Here is a 24,576-nt window from a genome sequence, read left to right as displayed (position 1 = left end):
GCCTCTGAACTGTATGACTTCTGTCCAACACTACTGGGTTTTGTGGTGGCCATGTCAAAACGTTGAAGTTTTGCTGAGCCCCAGCTTTAACAGTCTGGTTGATGTCTTTACATGTTGCTTCAGCATTTCCACTTTGATAAATGAAGCGCACCAGTTCCTCCTGCAGCAGCAACGACATGATGCTGCCACCTCCATACTTCACAGTTGGGATGGTGTTCCTAAGTGTTTCCTTTTTCATCCAAATGTAATAATTTGGAGACTTTGTCTCTGTGTGCATCTGCAAACTGCAATCTGGCTTTTTTTTTTTTTTATTCTTCTGTGGAGTAACGAGTTCCTCCTTGCTGAGTGGTCAGTGCAGGACAGGTTTCACTGTGGATAACGACACTGTCTTATCAGGTTCAGCCACATTGTCTTTGGCTTTTGTTTCGGGTTCAATATGCAAACTTCGAACCAAAACATGTTACATTCTCGGACGCAGAACCCGTCTCCTTTTCTTAGAGGTACGATTTTTGGACATTCCCATCATGTCTACATTAAATCATCTGGAAATTGTTCCCAAGAACAAACTAGACTGGAGCAGCTGCACAGTTCTCTTCCTGATATCTTGGTTTATTTCTTTTGACTTTTTCAAAAAAAAAAAAAAAAAAAAAGCAGTGGGCGTGGTTTAAAATACCTCCACAGGTGTGCCTGCAATTAAATTAAATGGGCCAGTTAACCTGTTAAAAGTCTTAAAAGTCAACACATCACTCCTCGAGAAAAAGGATATATACATCAAATAAAAGTCAGCTACATAAAAATAGCTGTGTCCTTGTCTTTAAATACCTCCTGCAGTTTGGTGGCTGAAGCAGGAAGAGCGACTGCACCGTAAAGCGGAAAACCGCGGCTGAGGTCTGACCTGTGTTGTGGCTGCTGTAGCACTTTCACTTCCTACTGTCTGGACGCAGACTGCCGGTCATGTGAGCCCTCTTTGGAGGAATTCAAAGACAGACACTTGCGAGTGTCATCAGCAACTCGCGTCTCATGGTTAAATCATCGCCTTGCATGAATCGCTTACAACTTTTAGTCACGGGTCTGAAAGTTATACCAGCATGTCATCTGAGGCATATTTCAACCTTCCACTTTTTCTTCTTTTAACATTCAACTTCAATCTTTTATATAAGTGCGTTGCCTTGTCTTGCAAAGTGTGTATACCTTCATAATAGATACAAGACTATGATCATTTTTTTGTTCACTTTTAAAACTATAATTTGCATCGGAGCTGGACTCTGCAGACCTACTCTTTAAAAATGAATTACATTAAAGCTAGTATAAATATATTTAGCTGCAAATAAAAGCACAGGAAATTCAGCTTTAGTAAAAGAAAAATGTTGTTGAATTACATTAAAAAACAAAAAAAGGACAATATCAAGACCAAATTGTCTGTTTCTAATAAAAAAAAATCCCACATAAATGTCCTGAGAAACATTTTGCCACACCAGTGTGCGTACAGCTACTGTTGGAAGTTTACCCAAAGCTCACAGCTATAATAATTTCTACTTGGCTGCCTGCTGAAAAATCCAAAGGAAATTGCTCTGGCCTAAGCTGCCGTTTAGTCATAAGGATATGGTCAATTTGGTGCCCAGCCAAAGCCATGTCCTTGAGTCATTTTAACTGTATGTATTATTGTGTTGTTTTTTTTTCCCTTCTTTTTGTTATCCATTCCCAGAAAACCCGTTGAATCATACGGCACATAAACATTTCCCAGCTCATGGAGTTTAAAGAGGTGAGCGGAAGACACGCGTCTTGAGCGTCTCGTTTCCTCTTCACCGCATATCTCTCTCTCCGGTTGCTTTGTCCTCCTCATTTTCCACTCTTACGAATATAAACTTCTCCGATCAAACGATTGATTCCCGGTCATCAGAGTGTCTGATATTAAGGATATCTCCCTGACGGTTTGGTTCCATCTGCCAGGAGAGACGGTCCCATGTGTTAAAGACATGTTTTCTTCACTCTGGGATCAATAAGTGCTGTGAGCATGTGTTGCCGTTGTTATTGATGCACAATGTATCAAATTTTGAAATATATGTAGGAGGAAGATTGAGTCCTCATAGATCAATGAGAAGTACGAGTGTTAATATAGCGTTACCACTCCTCTCCTCTTGAAACCCCACTTTGCTTTTTTTTTTCTTCTTATTTTCCTCTCAAACCGAACACTGCTCCACATAAACGTGCTTAGATGTGAACTGGGTGAATTAGGTTTGCTTGTTGCTGTTTCAGTCCAATAACTGCCACTGAAAGGATTCTTTTCACTCCCACGGCCAAAGGTCTCTCATTTTGGGTCCAGGAGAACAGCAGTACCTGGTAGACTTTAAACTGCGTCATCAAGATGGAGTATTTTCTAGTCTTGGGTTTGGGTGTCATGTCTGCTATAGCAATTTTCAGGTTGTTGTTGACGATGAAACTAGCTTGATGCTCTCAGGGATATATATATCCTCTTTACATTTGATTTTTCCACTTTCTTACACTTTAAAACCGATTGATAAGCAACCTACTGTGTTTTGTTTGGGTTTTTTTGTGAACCCAGCACAACGGGGTTAGGCTATGAGTTTGTCCTAGCATACTGAGCTAGCTATGTAGGCCAGAAACATGTAACGTAATGCAACGTAACGTCACATTGGTTCTCCTTGGTACATCATTGACTTTAGACTCCAGATTTAATCAAACAAATGTTGGTAAACTACAGCTGTAATTATAGCATGTTGATGTCCTTTTGGCCAATAATAAAGAATCATTTTGGTCATTATAAAAGTTTTAAAAGCTAACATTAGCTTCTGCCAAATGCTTAGCAGGTAAAAAAGTTAATGTTGCATTCAATCAAACAGGTTCTATAAATTATATCATTGGTTAAAAAGAAATTAATAAAAATTCTAGTGACTTTATGACTTCTTAACCTATATTTTCTAAAATTTTCTTTATCTTTAATGTTTTTTGGACAAAGGGTTAGTGGGAAACATAGTTAGCAGTAGACTATGAAATTACTAAGTACTAAGTGCTGGCTAAAGTGAATAATCTCACTCTTTCATGTACAGATTTGTTCTTTAAAGATGTAAAAATATTTATCATTATACAGCATAATTTTATATCTCACCATTTTTTATGTCATCTTGTGACAGAGTTTTATAAAGCCTGGTCATGTTGTTGACAATCCCAAAATGGTCTTTCCCAAAAACTCAAATCCAGCATGTTGACGATATAACCCAGCTGTATTTATTTTTTTTCCTTTTTTGCTTATGTGTATACAGTTTAACAAAATTTTGTTAAATGTGACAACAGCCTGTTTCCATTTTCATTGAACTATAATTTAAAGCTTCCCCCTTTGTGTGTTTTTCAACTCAAAATAACTTATTTTCTTTCTTTTTTTTTTTCACTTTGCCATAAATACAACATTTGTGCCTGGTTACCATCCCAACCACATCCAGCTGACCTCACATATAAACTACACTCATAAACAAATTTTCTATGACGCATGTCAGGCTCGCATATATGAGCGTGTGGGATGAATATATCCCCACTGTAGAGAGCGACAGAGGCATGTGTCAGCCGGCTGACCCTTGAAGTATGGCCTGATGAAGGGCAGCGAGGCGGAGGAGGAAGAGGAGGAAGGGCGAGGGGTGGAAGGAAAACTTGGGCCAAGGTCAAGATAGCTAATTTGTTTCCTGGATCCCTGTGCCTTCCCAGAGAGGCAGACCACACACTGCCCATACAGAGGGGGCTTTAATGTGGTTAAGGGTGAATAACATGAGGTGGAGGTCACCAGCTACTGGGTCCTGTAATGATTAGGACAAATAATATGTTCTTTTGAAGTTCTATATTTTCGCTGCGAACGATAAGACACAGGCCCAGAGGAGAAACAACGAAGGGGGCGTTTAACCCAGAAGGCTGCATGAGAATAAATAAATAAAAAACAAACTATTTTCATGAGAATACTAGTAAATACTAAAAAAAAAGAACATTCCCATAAATAAATAGGCGTCACTTCCACAAATCAATACAATAAACTTCACTTTAAGTTTCTTAAATTTCTTGTGATAAATGCAAAAAAAAAAAAAAAAAAGTAATTGAAGTAAATAAATGAATGAAGAACACTGAGTCACTTGTGCAGCACCATAAACTGGATGACAACATGTCTGTTAATTAGGCTTCGAGTCACAACAGACACAAGGCGTGTAAAACGTCTCTAAATGTGACGTTAAGCAATTGTATGCAAAAACAAGAAATTGTCAGATGCTTCGGAGTTACAAAATCAACATGCAGTTTTTCAAAACACACAAAAACCATCGTTTGAAAAAATGATTTACTAGTTTAATAGCTGTTGTGGGAAATTGTCATCCTAGCAAAAGCCAATAAGACAATTGTGAAGATGGGTGTTTTTTAATGTGTTCATTTTATTTAGCAATAAATACAATGACAGTATACTTCCATAAATGTTACTGAAGTCATCACATCTACTGAAACTCACAGCTGCTCTAAAATTATTTATTTGCATTGCAGAATATCTTTTGGAAAGTATTTCCCTGACTGAAGGTATGGGCCAGATTAAATGAGTGGCTCATTTCTTTCAGCTATTTCCCGATTTATGAAGATTACAGGACTTTTCTGTCCCATTCTGAAGAAGTATTATGAGAAATAAAACCTCAGTTGCCTGATGAATTACTAATCAACCTAGAAAAAGTAAAAAGAATTAAATAAAACGGCTTTAGATTATTTACTAACGGTTTGCTTCTTTAAACATGTTCCCATTTTGTTTCGTAAACTAGCTTATGTTCTTCTGTTTCTGTGAAATTGCAGATTTTTTTTTTTCAGCTGACGCTGGCCTTCTCCCGTCATCATCCCTCCTAATGCTTACTAAACCATACGGAAAAACTAGTTGTGCCAGAGCAGCTGTACTGTCTTCTTTTAACAGTCGAAGTCAAAGAGGAAATGAATGTATTAGCCACCTCAAGGGCACACATGTTTCCTCAGTTGATCCTGTAAAGCGGTAGTTAATCAGCATCTGCGTGGGGACTCAAGAGCCTTCAGTGGGGAAAAGCCAACAGCCGCAGAGGAGAGAGAGAGAGAGAGAGAGAAAAAAAAAGCATACATTACCAAATTGCCATATTTTACAAAGAACAGACCCAGACGTTGTTATCTTGCTGCGTAGTTGTGGAATAAATGTTAATACGTTTACAGTAGGAACGCGGAAAAGCTGGGACATCCGGGCGTCTGGCTTCGACTTCCCGAAGAGAAGTTGGCCGTGTTCGCAGAGGGCGAGCGAATAGATTGACGGCCTCAAAGATACCGAAGAGATCACTTTTTCTTCTCTATTTAATTAGCACCTGTGAGCTGTTTCCCATTAACACTGGCCACATTAAAAATCCCTCTGTTTTTTCTAATTAAGTAAAGTGGAAACAGATTAGATGGCTTCTTTGAACAAAGGTCAGTGATTGCACTCTGTCTCGCCATCCCCACTACCCCCCCACCAACCCCACCCGTTTGTTTGTTTGTTTGTTTGGCCGACGTCAGGAGAGGAGACGGTGCCACCCCTTGCCAGAAAGTCTCTTCGCGATCACCTCTTGTTTTACAGAACATGTTTTTCTTCAGTTTCATCTTCATCTCTGTTTTTTTTTTCCTCTTTTAGAATTTGATCAGTAGATCCTGTCTTTAGTCCTCCCCCCCTCCCTGTTTTTTCATGGTGGCGTCCTGTAAAAGCAATCTCCGAAGGTGGAGGGGAGGAAGGGCGATTTATTTATTTTTTTTATTTGCGGATATGATTATGAAAGATGGGAACCGTCAGATTAAAGCTGAGCTGATGAAAGATAAAGCATCAATCGGCGATCTCTCAGGAGAGGCTGCGAGACATGACATGGTTGTCAAGATGGAGGAATATGGTGACTCATGCCGCGCTAATCTTCCTTTTCCTGGCCAGATTGATCTGACTTTCATATCCATTAGCTGGGCTTTCATAGCCGCTTTAATGAATGGGACAACTATAGACATACTTGGAGAAAAAGGTTGTCTCTTAGAGAGAAAGAAAAGAAAGGAAATACAGAGCTGGTGGCAGTGATGTATAGGTAATACCAAGATCTCGTGGGTGTTTGGTACCTCTGTAAATCCTAGGCAACATGGAGAAAAGTTTCAATGTTTAGCTTATTTTTCAACAAGTTGTTTCGCTCTGAAATGCAGAAACTTCAAACAGCTTCTTAAAATGAATAAAATTACACCCGATCAATGATTTAGTAAAAAAAAAAAAAAAAAGTCAAAAATATTAAAAGATGTTGATTTTTTTTTTCCTTTTTCAAAAATGAGTGTACAATGTTGTTACATTGTTTCTTCATTGCAGTAGTATTATACCTGACATTATTTTGGGATTTCAAAAAATGTCTGACCAGGACGGCACTAAAGAAAGTTTTTAAATGTGTGGTCAGATAGTGATCACTACTAGTCTTAGGTTGAACAACCAAAACTAAAAGCCATTGTAGAATGTCAGGAGTTATTTTCAGGCTGAAGTTGGAAGTAGAGGCAGATACTCAATAGCGGCACACTGGAAAAATAAAAATAAAAAAAGGGCCAAAATTTGAATAAAATAATAAAATCAGAAATTTACACATGGTTGAAGTTCAGTCTTTGTCTTCATAAAACATGGTGGGCACAGAGCTCTTCTGTCCAGTGTCACAGATGCTCCCAACATGGTTATGTTTTATTTTTTTTTAGTAGAACAGACTGTTACTGGAACAACTTCATTGCATCTGTAGTCGTCTACTAAACCAAACCCCAGCAAACGCCAAGTTATATTTGGGAAAGGTTGGACTTATTTCTTGTAGAAAGTTTATGTGGGGATGTTTGATTTATATTCAGCTTTTAGCTCAGAGTTTTTTTTATTATTTTTTTTATGAGGGTGCTTGTGTCTAATGTCTGCGTGCCTTTCTGGGTATATATATATATATATATATATATATATATATATATATATATATATATATATATATAGTGCTTCTGTATTCAGATACCACTACATATGGGTTTAAATAAGGTATCTTTGAATTTTGAACAGTGAACAACTTCAATTAACCTTGATTTTTTTTATGTATTTTGCAATATAATATTTTTTGCATGTTTGTTTTATGTTTTCAAATGATGTAAAGTACTTTGAACTGTCTTGTTGCTGAAAAGGTGCCATGCAAATAAAGTGGCCTTGTGTTGAATGAAGTTGTGCTCTGAAGATGATGCTTCTGAAAAATTTATTTAAAAAATATCAGAAATCAGTCTCATACAAAAGTCTTGGTCATTGAACTGAAATCATTAGTGTCTCCAAGACAACGTATGCTAACTTTGATATTTTACAAAAGATAAAAACAAAACAAATAAAACACTTTAAAGTGGAGATTTTTTTTCAAGACATTAGAAACATTGTCAAATGCTAATATTGCTAGAAAACACAACAGTCAGGTGTTTTCATGTGTTATTTCCACGTTTGTCTCTCTCTTTGTGTCGACTGTTTTCTTGTAAGCATCAAATACGTGTTAAAGAAGTTTTGACTAAAAGGAAAAATTCAAAACACTTTCATAAAACTTGAGCTATCGATGCTTTGGAGGATAATCGACCTGACGCTGCTTTAGCCATGCTCAGGATCATTTTTGAAATGACTAGAAAATAATCTAGAATAGGAGTTCCAACTGGGAAAATAGAAGAGCAAAGAGCCTCGATGTAGAATCCAAAATGACTTCACATACATTAAGTTTACGGAACAAACTATTTACATTCCTGACAGATACACTGAAAAGCCTATTTTACTGAGCATGTTCCTTTTAGCTAGCTAGCTAAGTCATTGGGTTGCATTGCTGACAAGTTGACTGGTTTCCTGATGGACTTCCTGATATCCATTCAAGATCGGACTTCCCACTACCGCGATAACTTGAACGCACTTCCAATGTTTACATCCCTGCCACCTGGTGGCACCGCATAGATACTACAAGGTTTGACATTTTTATTTCATAAACATCAGAAAATATTAAGAACATTGTTCGTAGCACTGTCACCAGCGAGAACTATGGAGGAAGAGCTGATCATCAGTAAAGATTATGGAAAGCAGTCAAACATTAAATGAAGAATTAATCAGGAAGGCAGAAAGCAAAGATGACACAAAGATTGATCATTACTGAAACGATAAATTTTGGGAGGACTCGTTTATAACAGCGACAGACATGAAATACACTACATTAGGATAGTTGAACCTTTTAAAGCAGGCGTTTACAAATCTTCTAAATCACTATATATTCATTTACAATTCTGTGTTCATAATTTGGTAATTGTTCATACATTTGCAAGCCAACTCTCTCTGTTATCAACTATCTCCTGGCTTTTTGCTGTAAATAAAGTACTTACAATTAGCCTGCTGACTGTGTTCCTTAAATACAGTTCATTTAAAATATCCAAAAGCAATTTAAGCCACACCGGATTAATACATTTGATAGTTTCCAATACAATAAGACCTTATTTTATATGGGTCTCTGTAGGATTTGATTTGATTTTTACCTAATTTGAATTGGCTCGGGGTGAACACCCGCCACATTTCCTAAATTGGAGGACAAAATCAAAACATCTGAGCTCCGCATGAGGAGAGGCTGACAAAAGAAGCCAGACAGGAAGGAAAGAACGACAGAATTTAATAAAGTTCAACAAGGCAGAAAGGATTGCCCATTCAGTGAATAGAGATTCTACTTTCTTTTTCTTTTACAACTTCTGCCTACTTAAACACTTTTACACCCCCCCGTCCTTTCATCCGAGCCCGCTTTCACTGGGAGAGGAGTAGCGGGGACACAGAGGGAGATGCTCGTTCCGTTTTTTATTTGAATGTTGACCGAGGACGGCCACCATCTGTGCAAACTGTCAGACTCTATGGTTCTTTTTTGCAGCCATAAATATCCAGACGGAGCTTCCCTTTAAAGATAATTCACACATTGCAATTTATGGTCCCTGCTCTCTCTCTTTCCCTCTCTTTCTTTTTCTTTTTTTTTCTGCCACTGTTTGGGCTTTTATCACTATTCTCTTAAGTTGGCATGAGCAGAAGCACTTTATCATTTGCAGCAAACACAGATTTCTGCCTTTCATCATCATTTCACACCCTTCTCTCTGGCGGTTAGGGTGGCATCTGGGGCTTTTGTTTTTCCTGTGCCTCATCGGAAAGGGAAAAAAAAAAGTCTTCAGTCTTCCCTGGAATGCAGCATACACTTATCTTTTCATGTTTTTTTGTTTTTTTTCTCCCTGCTTTTCCTTTCCGGTCACTTTCACTAAGCTCAAACACAAAAGGGGAGTGGTGAAAATGGGCTAAATGACATTGTTTTCAGTGATATTGACGCTCGGCTCAAAGACAAAAACTGCTGGCTGACTGTTGTCATGTCAATAAGCCATCAGTCGCGCCGCTAACAATAAGTTAATGATTCCCCAGCAGTAATACATTTATGAATAGAGAAGTGTCTCCTTCAGCGCAGTGGGGGTGCCCATTAAAACGGAGCATGAACAAAATAATTGTGATTTGCAGATAAAATCCACTTTAGAATGGGATTCCGACTGAGGAATTGTTGAAAGAGCTGTAATTTTCCACTAAAATGTGACACACACTCACAGGAGCCCCGCTAATCTACTTGAGTGTGTATGCATGCGTGTGTGTTTGGATGTGTGTGACTCATTTGAAGTCTATGGCTGGCATTATGCTCGAATGAAATGATAAAGAGATGCAGTCAGGTGCTGGTTCTTCAAAGTTTAAACCTGTTTTCTTTCTTTAATAAGCTGGTCATAACTCAACTTACAAATAGAACCGGAAAGTAGATTTAAATGGAGTTTGTTTGGTTGCTGATGAAAACGGGAAATGCTGGGGATGGCAGTGGAGAAAAGGAGACATTCAGAAAGTGTAAACTTTTTCCTGTTGAAAAATACTCTGTTCCCCCCTACAGTAAAAAGTTTAAGCAGAAGGTGTTCACTTAGGTCTTGTTGCAGTTCATTTTCTCCTTCATTTTTACTAAATGCTTTCAAAGTTGTAGAGTTTTTCCATCTGTTTTGGGAACACCGTTCTACCCAAGATTAGATACATACTTCATCTTACCTGATCATGTTCATGTCTGCTTTCGAAATTTGTTGAAATTTATATTTGTAGAAGTCATTCTGATGATCTATTTCTTCTTATTACCTGGCTGTTTACTTCTATGTCTAAAAGTTTTTGCTAAAAGTAACCCTACACCACTGAAACCTATTCGTGTTGTCGCCCTACTGCATGGTTTTCATCAACCGCATCCCCACTTATGGAAAAACCTTTTGATGGAACGTATAAGCTAGTATGGCTACCACATCTTCAACTAAGAACTATTTTAAAGGACAAAAGATAAACAGCCTAGTCGCCCTCTATAAACCAGAAGCTGGAATATTTCTCAAGGCAGCAGAACAAAATGATTTCCCCATAGCCATCTCTGAAACGAAGTATGACGAAGCAGAACCGGTGACCACCCTGCTCCCTAAAGCTTCTAACCAGAATCAAGGTCCACTTTAGCTGGATATAAAACGTTTACCTGCAGGCTATGCTACGTGACTGAAATGAGTTTTCTTTTGCCCATTATCACCACCTACCCTCATGTAGCCAGTGTTACACAGATAGACTCCTCAATCAAAAATTGCAAGGAGTTTTGCAAATGAGGAAGCAATCATGAAGACGCTAAGCAGATGGGAAGCTAACAAAGAGTATTATTTTCTGATGTCAGCTTTCATGACAATACCTGGATGTTGTCTTGCTCGGGTAACTAGAATGTGTAACTCACTCACCATAGTGGGGCAGCCATCACCAGTGTGTCATTCAACATTGGACTTTAACCCTTTGAGTCCTAAGTTTCAAATCTCCTCCTGGATATTTTTGCTTATTTTAATTGTACAGAGTTCTTTAAATGTCTTGTCAGTAAATATATTTGCCCATTTATCCATAACAACCAGAACTTTCAATATCTAGCAACTTATTGCTGGATAACCTGCTAGATATCTAGCAATCTGACATCTATTTAAAGAGCGCCCCTCAGATTAATTTCACTCTTTGCTACGGCGGGAGTGAAATTACCGCAATAACCGCATGTTGGCTGGAAAGCGCAACATCTCCCATTTCAGAAACCGTTGATATTTTTCAGATAGCGCAAAGTGTCGCGGAATTACGGTACAGCAAATTTGGCTGTCGTCACCGATATGTTCAGCCCAGAAGTGTTGAGGTAATATCAGGTACATCATTCTCATTCCCTTCTAAAGGTGTCTCTAATTTGAATGTGGGATTTCCCCGTTATGCCACTCAGCGACGTTCCTCGTCTTGGTTTGCTTTGCTCTTATTAATCGTTAACATGTGTTGGGCTTTCATTTGGCCTCTTTACTTGGTGTAAATCTTCAGTCTTTGGTACATTTTATACCCCAAACTGCAATGCATTTTCACTAAGTGCGTGATTTGTTCTTCTCTATTCAAGATCTTTCTGTTCTATACTCCAGTGTAGAGTTTAGCAAAACAACTTAAGATACCAATGAGTTCAAAAGATGAACAGAACTTGATCAGGAAGCTGACTCTTCATCAGTTCACCGTTAAATGTGATTGATGGATGCCTCTTATCTCCAACTTTTGCTGCCCAGAAGTCTTTAACCGAGGCATGGAAGCAGAGGGGTAGCTGCTGCATTTTACTTTCCTTGAGTAATAAAACGTCTAGACACCAACTAACACAAATTTCCCTAAAGAATTAGTGTCATCAGTGTGAGAGCCATGCCCTGTGCTCTGGGGTGTAGTTTGAAATACTGTCTTTCAAATCAATGCTCACCTCTCTTCTCTCCATTTAATTGAACTTTGTGGCCTCCCGTTAAGACCTTTTGTCCAAGACAACAATCAAGCCCTTAGCAGTAATGAAGGTAAATCAAACTTTTTCTTCAAACTGCTGTGGCCCGGTCAGATGTGAAGACATACAGAAAACATTCAGAGGTTTTTCTATGCAGGTTTTCCACGACTAGTTAACTCTTTGTAAAGTTGCATTCTTGAACAAAAAAAAAAGGGCGACCACTAAGGTGAACACCTGAAAGAAAACGTTGATTCCTTATAAGCAGAAAAGACAGTAAACAGCGTCAGCATGCAGCAGCAGAGGCATTGTGAGGTGATTTAGATAATGGCCGTTTTTATTTATCTTACTTTCAACAATTGGCACTTTGGAGAAAAGTCAACCCAAAATGTCTCCATCTATCATGCTAACTGTGTTTCCACTGCAGCGTTATTGACACCATAAATTAAAGGAGTCTCACGTAGGCTACTTGACGGGTTCAAGGCGTCAACAGCAAACTTCTGTCACAGTGGGTGAGTCCCCCCACCAACCCCCGGTCTTTCTCTCTTATTTTTACTTTTATTTTATTTTTTTACGTCCACATTTCTCAGCTATTTGTGCATTTTCATTCTAAGAAGTAGCTACAGGGTTTGATTTTTATGCACACTTAAATGAAAGAAAATGGATCCCATATTTTATGGCGTGTTTTATTTGTCTACACCAGGGGTGGAATGAGAATTTATTTTCTGAGACTTCGGAATATCAATAAATCACATTTATTTGTCAAACTGAAGCCTTCTTCTTCTTCTTGAAGGGCTATGAAGCTGGATATAAAGGTGACTGCTTATCCCTCATGTTTATGTTTGAGGTTTGTTGTTTACAGGAAGGCAGAAGTTTTGTCATCTTTTGTCATCTTACTGTATGAAGGCTTTCATCAACAATTCAGTTCATCCTTTTGTCCACGTTTGTAGGTCTACCGATCAGTCAGAATTGGGGGTTGAAGTTGACCCACCAATACTCGGTAATACCTCTGATACATGTCTGGGAGTATCCAGAAATCCCGTAATGAGAACAAGATCTGAGAAACAGCTGCTGCCTGTGGTCTTCTAGTGTTTGTCTAATTTAACGTATATTTTGATTGGCAGAATCTGGAGCGTAACAACAATAGCTTTGCATCTTGGCAGCCTGCACGAGGACTATGACGGAGATCTTGGCCTGATACAGCAACTTCTGCCGTATTAGGCCGTACATACCCATACTGATGCTGTGTGCAGGTGCATGTCAAAGGTCACAAACGTTTGGATGTAAAACCTCACTGGAATCATTAAGAGAAGTACCAAATCTGCAACATATAGACTGATCAAATGGAGATCTTATGTTAACCCTAGACCGTTTCGGCATTCTAATTTTGTGTTTAAACATTTACATAAAAATAACGACTGTATTGCGAAAGAAGAAATTAAGCTGATCTGATCAAACGTTCATTAGCATTCATTTGTGTGGCGAAGCCTCTTTGTCTTTCAGTTCTGCAGCTTCAGATCAAATCTTTTCCTGTGATTTTGTTCTTTATGAGTAATGACAACAATCAGGAGTCATTTTTGTCCAACTTAGTAAAAAGTTCTGTCTGTATGGGTGAAATGATTGGACTTTAAGAAGACATACGACCTGTTGCAAATCTTTTTGACATATCCTTAAAAAAAGTAATGAACCACAGCAAGATGAGAGCAGACCTGAAAAGTGGAAATCTTGTTAAAAGTGTTATTACACTAAGTCATTAGCATCATCTTAAGCAGAACATTGTTGGGCTAGATTTAAAACACTCTGTGCTTTAAGAACAACTTTGGGATGAAACAAACAAAACCAAAAAAAAAAAAAAAAAAAAAAAAAAAACACAACAGGAAAACGCCACTTTTATGTCCCGGGCCTGGAATCCTCCCTGGTTGCCATGGCTATGAGAGGGTTCGAGAGCATATTAATCATGAGGATTTAGTTTTCCCCCGCTCATTTAAAAAAGACACAGAACCTCTCCTTTATGAAGCTGATAAATCAGCCTCTGTGTGCCGATCATGGGGAAAAAAAAAAAAAAGTCTTCAGGAGCTTCCAGTACTCCTGTGTTAGTGTTGAAGGAAAGACTTCACGTCTCCATGCATTGTGGTAAAAATGTGGAATACAATAATAAATAGAATAATTATTTTATCAAATGTCTTCCTCTTATTGATGAACACTGATGTGTGGAACAGGTCTGCCATGCAGCAGGTTTTATGGCTCATATAATCTCAGAGTTAAAAAAAATAAAAATCACCGTCCAAAGATGCTTTCTATTACTCCATCTTATTGCGTAACCTCCACCTCGGTGAGCATGTGAGGCGCAAACTTGTCTGTTTCGTACCCACAGATTTTACCCATGACAGACAGGGAAGCTGATAAAAATGAGATTATACATAAATAAGTTTCACTCTTCTTCTCCCCCCCCCCCACCACACCCCACTGGTTTTAAGCTGCAATTTTTTCCCTTTTTGTCTTTGGTCAGAGACTGCAGATTGATGACATGGTGACAGAGTGACATTGCATTCTGGGAAGCCAAGGACCAGGACTATAAATCCATGGCGATTCAGCTTTACAATGGCCTACTGTCTAGCCATCAGAGGGGCTGGGAGGCTGTTACTGCAGCTCCCCCGCTGAGCTGCTAGGGTACAACCATTATACGTCGTTCAAGGGGGAAGAACGGTGAAGCGAAGGCGTCGGGGCCCAAACAACCCAGGACGCTAATGAATTATGAAAAACTAATAGAATTAAAAGGAGGAAGGGGAAAGAGTGATTTCTTTGACGGAGGTGGTGGTGGGGGGTGGGGGGGGTAATTTCCCACACTCTTTACAGGCTGCCGTTCTTTTCACGTAGATCTGTCAAATCTGCTGTATTAGAAAGCAAATAAAGCAGTCGGACAAACAAACTGCGAGTTCCTGACTGACCTCAGAGAAGCAGCTGCGTTGTGGGGACGGCTCAGCTTCTATTATGGGATCAGTCTGCAGACGATTCCGTCTCGGCTCATTACTTTACCGTGTTTTTTTTTTTGTTTTTTTTTTAAATCAAAACTAAAACATTTCAGACTAAACGAGATACATTTTCAGAAGTGATTCTTAAAGTGATCTTTTGCTTGTCAGCATTGATGTGAGGAAGTTTCTGGAGGCTTCAGCTCTCGATCCGTTTGCTCGCTAAGCCTGGGCTGATGTGAGATTCTCACGGTATCATAACCTTGAGGAAAAGTATATATAGATAAAAAATTATGAGTGAAAAATGTGAAACATGACTGAAATGAATTGGAAGTAAGTAAACAAATAAATAAATGAAATATTTAAAAGAGATAAGCAACAATTATTCCTACCAAGGCAAAAACAAATACTTGAAAATGCCAAGTGTTACAGTTTCAATAGTCCTTTTTTGGAAATAAAATTATCACCTACTTAATGTGAAAGAGCTTCTTAAGTAAATCTCCTTGTGTAGAACATTTTACATATTTTTTTTACTGTTTTTTTCCCCCGTCTTTTTCTTCTAAACAAACAGAGCCGCGATGAGTGGCAGCCTTTTAGTTTCCGTGCCAAGGTCGCGTTTGTCACAATTGGAAATATTTCCTCCCAAAAATCGACTTGTAAGCACATTGAAGGTGCAGTGGCCTCCTGTCAGCCAGAGCAGCAGCAGTGAGGAGCACAGAGGTCTGGGAGAAGCCAGACTTTCACTAACATCTGACTGAAATGAGTTTAAACAGAAAGAACGGCGGCAATAGAACATTTTTGCGGTTTCGTAGCAGTGCTTAAGACATCGGTTTGAACAGGAAATATTTTTCATCAACAGACAAATGTAATAAAATGCTTTAATACAGTAATGCAAGTCTAAAAAAGTACTTCATTGTGGTCACATCATCTCACAAATGAGAAGTAAAAAACATTTTTTGGTATTCCTAATAAACCCTAGAAATGAATTAAGTGAAACATTTTTGTATTTCATCCTTTACCCTTAATGTCTATGAAGTTTGATTTTTTTTACTTTTATTTTATTGACTTTCAGTTTCCTTAGGGAATAAATGTGAAATGACAGAAGCCTTCTGCACTTTGACCCTCTTCAAAATGGGAAAGACAACAAAATGTGCCATTTGCATAAGGTAGATAACATGAAGCATAATAATAGTAAAAAAAAAAAAAAAAATATATATATATATATATATATATATATATATATATATATATATATATATATATATATATATATATATAATTGATCTTTAACTGCATTATAAACCAGTCTACTGGGTCAATCAGGAAAAAAGTCCGCAAGAAATACATTTCTGATTTTCTGAAAGTGAAAGTTGGTGAAAGTTTAGCTAGAGAGCAGTGATAAGAGCAAAATACAGGAAACAACCTGGGATGCAACAATTAAATAGATTAAACTATTTCAGAAGAATTGCTCCAGATTGTATTTTCATGAGGAAAACCTACTAATTGCCACAATTTAACCAGTCTTCAATTCTTCAATTATTTTAGGAAATTCTGACAAAATGTTGCAAATGTGTTTTATTGTTTATTTTATTTGTAAGGAATGTGTGGAATGCTTTGACATTTTGGTTCCTGGAAAAGGTTTAAGCATTTAATGTTTTGGAGGCATCTGCAAAATTCATTTAGATTCATTTCACTGATGTTAGGTTTTAGCTGCGCATCAAAATCCCTGTTTTAGACGCTAAACCATTTTTAAAAACTACAATTCCTCAGGCTGACAACATAACAAAATGTTTTATTTTTAAATACCAAAAAAATCAGAAAAAGCTGAATGTCTAAAAAAAAAAAAAAAAGAAAAAATAGGGCTCATTTCCGCCATGCAAAGTTTTGCCAGGAGTTTTTCATTTTCTGACAGCATAACTAGACTTAAAGTGCATCTTTTCCAGTAATCCAAGACAATTTGACTGAAAAACAAAACAAAACAAACAAAAAAAATCAATTCCATGAATAATTTATATATATATATACACACACACACACACACATATATGTATATATGTGTATGTATTGTAAGGTATGAATATATTTTTTGAAAACTGGCATTAAAAATCTGTGCAGATTTTTATGATCTAAAATTTATTGCATCTTTCGGATATTTAAATCCATCCCAAAAGTTGTCATATTTAGTTAATTAATTTATCAATATTCTTGAAATTTTTTTTTTTCTCTAAAACTTGTAGCCTGTAGCCAGTTTTCTGTAGACGATTATCTTCTTTGTCATAAATTACAAATCAACATTCATAATTTCACCGTTTTAGGAAGATTAAAAACTGAATACAATGGATCCAATGACATCTGTCGACAGGATGTTGAATTATCCAAGGGACACATTAGATCATGATGAACACGCCGAGACGTGCTTAATTTTATAACAATGATGTTTTTCAGCTCGGACTGTTTCTGAATTGCACGGCAAACGTATCCCAAAGTGGCACCGGTCCCATTCGAGTTTTCCGAACAACCGAACGTCCTCCGTTTCGGGAAAACGTCAGGCATACGTTCTCCAAGTGCAAAAGAAAAAAAAAAGAAGAAGAAGAAACCCCACAAACACGTCCCCGCTGCACAGTGACCGCAGAAGTCGAAGGAACGGCCTCCGCGCGGGCTTGCCGGTGTGGTCTGTGTGAAGCCATTCCTAAGCTAACTTGACTAAAATACTGTAAAAAGCAGTAAATTCCAGCCGGGCTAAAACTAACCGACATGTTTCCCCTCATGAATAAAATGCGCACAATCATCATCGAGTGGAAAATATTTGACTCTTATTTGATCACCACAGAGAGGCTCTTGGTAAATTTGGCCCAGTAATGGGAGCCATGCCTCCTTCCCTCACTGTAGTGACGAGGGGCTGAAAAAGCAGCTCCACTGTACCGACCCCCGCCTCCCTACGCCTCCCCCTCCACCCCCACTTTGTGTTCTCAGGCCTGCAGCACTTGTCATCTCCCCAGTGGCAGCTTAGATCCTCCAATTTTAGGTTAATTAATCAAAAATGATTTCTTTTCTCATTAGCCATGCAGTTGGTTTGCAATCTGCGAAATCGATGTTTTACAGATGTTTCCCTGGGTTTTGTTTTTCAAGCCGGTGCTGATTTTTATTGGATATAGATTTAAGAGGGTGCTGAGGGATTGAAAGTTAACTCAGCCACACAAAATCACACACATATGCAGCCACAGCCACAACAAGTGCTCATTATTAATAGTCGCATGCTCACAGCAACACGAGCTGCAATAAAGTAGATTAAAAAAAAAATTAAAAATAAAAACACGGAAAGAAATCTCACGTTTTGGCTCTGCTGCTCAATAACTCATCAATAACTTTTCTTCCCAACATTAATTTTTCACCTTACGGATCACGGCGCTGTCTCGCTCTGGCTCGGGGTTCTCCTGAAACCCGTTTGGTCGTTGCCAAACCCACGGAGGTTGGAGCCCCACACACACATACACGCACACACGCACACACACACACACACACTTACACTCTCTCTGGGTAGCGCTCTTTAATCACGTAACGGCTTCTTGTTCTAGTTCCTGCTGGTTGTAAACAAATGTAATGTTGCATTTCCTGTCGTCTAGACATAACAACAAACCTGGCACGGGGCAAACAGTGGAGCGACTTGTGGTTGTTAAGGAGTGGCTGGCACGAGTCGCCCAGCCGGGGCATGTGAGGTGTAAACGAAGAAGCAACGGAGACGGGAACAGCGGAGGTGTCGGGGCGTCGCACGGCGAGCCTCTCTGATGTTCTGGATCACTGGGTGAGGTCAGATTTCTACCGCCGAGGTATTTTTTTATGTTTTAATTTGAAATTCGGACTGAGTTTCTACTCTTCTCTTTATCTTTATCTCCAGTTTGTAGAACCGATTTGCACTGATTCACAACCACAGTGTTACGGATGGGAGGAGTATTAATATTTATACCGTTTGGGCTTTTCTTCAGTGTTTTTTTTTTAATGCAAAAAAATGTGAGCCATGAATTTAGTGTAACTTAAAAAAAAACAAAACATCTAAATAACTAAAGTTTCAAGTTGAGTCAAGTAACAAGAGCTTTACATCATAAAAACATAATGCAGTAGCCAATTATGGAATAAAGAGATAAACATTGAATTTTGTCAAATGCCATCATCAAAATCATCAAACTAATACACATCAGACATATTGATTAATGATCCAGTTATTATGTATCAAAATCAATTCTAAACAGGTGGGCATACAGCCTTGATTTAAAGGAGCTCAGTGTTTCGGCTGTTTTGCAGTTTTCTGGAAGTTTGTTCCAGACCTGAGTTGCAAAGAAGCTGCTTCTCCATGTTTGCTTTTAAAACCAGGAGATGTGATTGGTCTAGAAAGTTGATGCAACAACAGCAGTTCTTTAATGCATTTTGGTGCTAAGCCATTCAGCGACTTATAAACAAGCAAAAGTATTTTAAAGACTATTCTCTGAGCAACAGGGAGGCAGTGCAAGGAGTCAAATTAATGCAGAGTAATCAATTACCTTCATAAAAGTTTTAATAGTAGATTTTTTTTAATACAAGTAAGAATCTGTCTGTCTTGTAAGTGCTTGTTAGAGAACACTAGAGGTGTAGATGAACAATAGGTCAGAGAGAAGGTTGTGGAGAAATTTAAAGCAGAGTTATGTTACGAAACAATGCTACATGCTTTGTTCAAATCCATCATCTTAAAATTATAGATTTAAATAAACATAACCTAGGCGATGTTAAACAAATAAGGCAAAGAGGTCAATAAGAGAAGGAGCCAAGAGCCTCATGACGACTATCAGCAACGCATTCCATAACTGGCCTCAATGAAAACAGGCAACACTAAAAGAAAGCTGTAAAAATCCCATTTGGTGACAAACATGTGGAGGAGGGTGCAATGGTCCATCAAAAATGCTTAAAAAATAAAAAAACACCCTGAACAATCCATACGCATTGTGAAACATGGTGGTGGCATCATGCTGTGGGAATGATTTTTTATTTATTTATTTTTTCTGCAGGGCCAACGGGGTAAGTTCCATGAGAACAGGCCTAAAACCTAGAAAGAGTTGCAAGTGATTAGATCAAAGCTAATTCGAATGTCAGGATGGCCCAGTCAAAGTCCAGGGCTAAACTCAGCTGAGAACCAATGAAGTTATCTGACATATTACATTTGCAAAAGGTTTCTATCCAATCTGATGGAGTTCGAAGCATTTTGTAAAGAAAAAAATGGACAAAAATTTAGGCCTGTTGACATGCAAAGCTGGTTGTGACATAACTCCAGTGATATTTAGCTTTAATGCTGATGAAAGAGAGTTCTATCTTTAAAAAAAAGCTCTACTTTGTTGCTCCTTCAAAAAAAACCAAAAAAAAAAACCCTGTGAAACATGTAGAAGTTTGTGGCTGGAATATGAGAACAATGTGTAAAGGTTTACGGGGTATGAAGACTATAGATTTTTAATCGCTCCTTCAATTAAGTGTTTCCAAGTGTTAAAAATGTTTCTTCTCTCAAAATTTCTGGACCCACCAACATGCCCACTGTGCCATCTGGGACGCAGTTGTTCTGTCTTTTCGCAGCATATGGCAGCTCGTGTGTGTTTGTGTGTGTGTGCGTGTGTGTGTGTGTGTGCGTGTGAGCGTTCCTTGCGCTGCATTTCTACTTGTGTGCGCTGCTCCCCGCCCACCGTTCCACTCAACTACACAGGAAAAAGAAGATGAAGCAGAGGAGCAAAGGAGCCCAAACAGAAATTATTATTGATTTAATCACATAATCAGCTCCAAACACTTCAGGCCAAGATAACAAATCCATAATAGCCTCCACATATAACCACCCTTACAAATTTACCATCAAAGCCCTCCGCGCGCAAACTGCAAACACAGGAACCGGGGGTCACCTTCAGTCGCCGGCAAAATATTGACTCTCCTAATGCTTGTATATGTTTTTGATTTGGGCGTTATCAATCACTGATAAGGGCCTCGCGTCTCTAAAACATAACTCCTGTGGCGGCGGAGGATTACGGCGTCACTTTTCTTGTCATAATCTGAGAATATCTGTTCAGAAAAGACGAGATGTGAGGAAAAAGAAAAAAAAAATCAATGCGGCTCGACGGCGGACATTTCCCACTGTGGACGGTCTAGTGGTGTGTTGACATGACGTACAGGAGCTTCACTCATCAGATGAAAGATCAGGTTTTGTGAAGAGATTTAATGGGGAGGGAGAAGGGATTTTTGATATTTGTTGGTTTAAGAACTTCCTATCTTCCACTTTGTTGTGTTGCCATTGTGTCTTTAACAATGAAAAATAACAACATCTGATTTCATTCAAGCGCAACAAAAATCCCAATTCTGTTTGAATTAATGAATGTGGACCTAAGACTAAACATAGCAACAAAAGCCTTTGTTTCAGTTTCTTTGTGTATTTTTTGCTTACTTTCTACCAAAACATAATTAAATAAATGAATTATTAGAAACACAAAAAACACAGTTGGAGTGACATTAATTAAATTAATAGCTTCATGAAACAAAAGTCCTGTTTTTTTGTCCCTAATTTGTTGTCAAAAGTAAAATAAAACTTGAAAAAATACTTTTTTTTCTTTTTACCTTGAATGCAGCTTTAGAAATCCCCAAAACTGCAGCAAACGTACTTAACCAAAATATTTCACAATGTCTACGTCTGCCCGTTTCCCACTGTTTAAATAAAGTAATCCTACAGCAGCTTCAGGTTAATTTGCCCCACTTCGTTCCCCCCTTCAGTGCCCACGTGTCGCCATTTCCTTCCTTCGTTCCTCCGTTCCCTACCATACTGTTCCCCTACTATTCCATGTCAGTTCATTTGATAGTTAAGGAATTTGGGTAAATACTAGAGAGAAGTAACCAGTTCTCATTCATAAATTAATTTTATTATGAAGCCACCTTTTATTTGTTGATTGTAGATTTGATCGCTTTTAACTCTTACGAAACAGCCTGTGATCGCCAGAATGTGACTTGTTAGTGTTACAGAATCAATCATTTTGAGTTGCTGCTAGATGTCTGATAAAGTCGACTATTAATAAATTAAGTGTTAAAGAAAGTTTCCCATGTTTTAATCATTCACGTTGCATATTGAGTAACTGGTTCAACAAACGAGCAGTATTGTCTGCTTGTATTGGAAAAACAAAAATTCCCATTCTGCGATTTGCGTTAACCGTGGTTTTTGAGGTTGTTCATTAAGGCGCTTGCCCAGAGCGGCACAGGAGTAGGGGAAGCACAAGCACCACATAAAATATCGTCAGACGAATCCCTTAAGTTTTCTGGAAGGCTGTCTCATTTTATGTGGAGATTAACTGCATGTGACCTCCGCCGCATAACTTCCTGCGTATTCATTGGTTGTTGGTGCGGCAGAAGGCGTTCGCCCAGCGCGCCATTCATTCAAGTATCACCACTGTCTCCAGGAGAATTCAATTATAAAACTATAATTCATAACTACTGTATCTGCCGATGTCCTGGTTTCTACATTTTTAAGGACAATAGAAGAAAAAAACATTCTGTAAATGATAAACTAACAATAAGAAATAGTCAATGCTTGCCTTAAATATTTGCTATAGTGTTTTGCTCCCCGTTTAGCCCCTCACCACCTTCTTTGTTGACATCCAACAATAAATCTGCTTTAGATCTTGACGCTCTCTCAACATTCATATCTTAAAGCATCTATCCATTCGCTTGCCTATCCTTGTCCATCCAGCCTGCGGCTATGGAAGCCTAATTGTTTACCAAAGGGTTGCGGCTCATTTGCTCCTGGAGATTGGGCCTAATTAACACTAACTTGTCTGAACACCGAGAAGCGCTGTCCACTCCACTTTAATCTAATCTGTACTCTTTCAAAAAATAATGAGATCATTTACACCTCATTAACGAACAATGTAATGTCCGCGCATTAATCATAATGATTGCTTATCATTTCACTTTGCAATATTATCTCCTCTAATGAAACTGTTCACACAACTGCCAAGAGGGCCTTAATTGGTCGTGTGAAATCACAGAGCGCCCAGCAGCTTGCTGCAACGTGTGTGAAGTTCTAATTTGCATGGAAGGCGGAGGGAGGGGATACGGGAGGTGGGCACGAGAGGGGATGGTATCACTTTGGAATGCACATAACGGCGCATGAAAAGGCAGGATAAGGGGGTTTTTGATTTCTTGTAGAAGGAAAGTAATGTGGTTTTTGACAACAAAAAAAGAAATCGAAAAAGTCTCACAAGAATGTAAACGGTTCATCCTGCAGCAAGACAAAGACCTTGAACATCACTAGCCACAGCTGCAAATTAATGGTTTAGATCAAAGAATGTTCATGTGCTCGAATGACCCAATTAAAGTTCGGACCTAAATCCAATTAAGAATCTGTGACACAACTTGGGAAAAAAAGTGATTCTAACAGACATTTTGCATCAGGTCTGACTCAGTTTGAGCCATTTTGCAAAAAGGGATGATAAAAAACATAAAAATTAGATAGATCGATAGATAGATAGATAGATAGATAGATAGATAGATAGATAGATAGATAGATAGATAGATAGATAGATAGATAGATAGATAGATAGATAGATAGTCTCTAATTGCAAAGCAAGAAGACACATATCCCAAAACACTTAAAGCTGTAATTGCAGCAAAATTTAATGACTCAGAAGGGATGGAAGCAAATGAACACCACCCATCCGGTTGTAACTTTACTGCAATCTAATTTTACTTAGTGACATACACATTAGTTTTATTAAGAGCAGCTTATGTGATATTTTGTAATACAAAGATTTATTCAAGAGATATTGTCAGTCAAAGGCTACATTTCCTATGATTCTTTACAGTCAAAACACAGAAGAGAAGTAGTTAAGATTTGCTAAGGAAAAAACAGGGAGTCAAAGTTCACTTTTTTGTTGCTGATGTTTAAACTTTTCTTCCCCTTTTTCTGCTCTACACCACTTGAAGTTTTACATCCTGCTTTTTTTTTTTTTTTTTTTTGGTAAAGTGAATTTGCAGCAACATATCCCTTTTTTTTTTCTTCAACAAATTCGCAGCCATACAATGATCTGAAAATGTCCAGGAACACAGCAAAAAGTTTGTGGCTGGCGTGTGACGAGACGGGGAAACCAGTTCAAAGGCCGTGCATACTTCCGCGAAGCACTGTAGACTGAAAATTTAAAACGACTCCTGGTCATGGATCTTTTTGGCATAAGATCCATGCCAGTGGTGGATGTGATTACTCAGATGATGTGGCATCCAGAGTGATCCCAGATTTATGCAGCCGCCTTGAAGCCAAAACAAGAAAACCCATCCAATATTCCAGTTCTTGCTTTGCTACTTCCTCTTTCTCACTGTATATGCAGCCACCTGGTCACCCCCCCCCCAGGCCCCTGGGAGCTTGATCTCCGGTGGGGTATTCTAATACCAGTTAGAATATATTAACCCGCCATAGTGTGTGGACCACCTAAAGAGGCCATGCTTGACTGGGGGAAGGAGAGCTCAGACTGCTCTGTGCCACAGCTCCTCAGGCTCAGGAAGGCTTAAGTATGGATGTCATTTACTCTGTCTCCCTGGTCAGAATGGCTAGCTGCTAATTGTGGCCCCTGGTCTGTGAGTTGAGCTTGTGTAGCCTAGGAAAAAGAAAAAAAAGGTTTGCCTAAATTGAAATCTTATAGCGTGTCTGGGAGTTGGGGCAACTTCTTACCAGTCCATAAGGTTTTAAGACATGGTCATAAATCCCTCTG

The 24,576-nt window shown here is 38.5% G+C and overlaps 1 long non-coding RNA gene across 2 annotated transcripts in view; it reads left to right on the top strand.

Annotated features, from left to right (window-relative positions):
- The window catches only part of LOC106923434 (uncharacterized), a 68,402-nt gene that overhangs the window by 16,346 nt on the left and 27,480 nt on the right, over window positions 1–24,576 (top strand). The window contains exon 2 of one of the 2 annotated variants that reach the window (XR_001419409.2): window positions 18,451–18,634. This is a non-coding gene — a long non-coding RNA (uncharacterized LOC106923434). The remainder of the gene's footprint in view (window positions 1–18,450; window positions 18,635–24,576) is intronic. The other variant, XR_001419410.2, reaches the window with a different exon arrangement.

Source organism: Poecilia mexicana, unplaced genomic scaffold, assembly GCF_051168715.1.
Source record: "Poecilia mexicana isolate PSO_F unplaced genomic scaffold, ASM5116871v1 scaffold_16, whole genome shotgun sequence".
Classification (NCBI taxonomy): Eukaryota; Metazoa; Chordata; class Actinopteri; order Cyprinodontiformes; family Poeciliidae; genus Poecilia; species Poecilia mexicana.
Note: the sequence above shows the minus strand (reverse complement) of the source record. Positions and strands in the feature narration are given on the sequence as shown.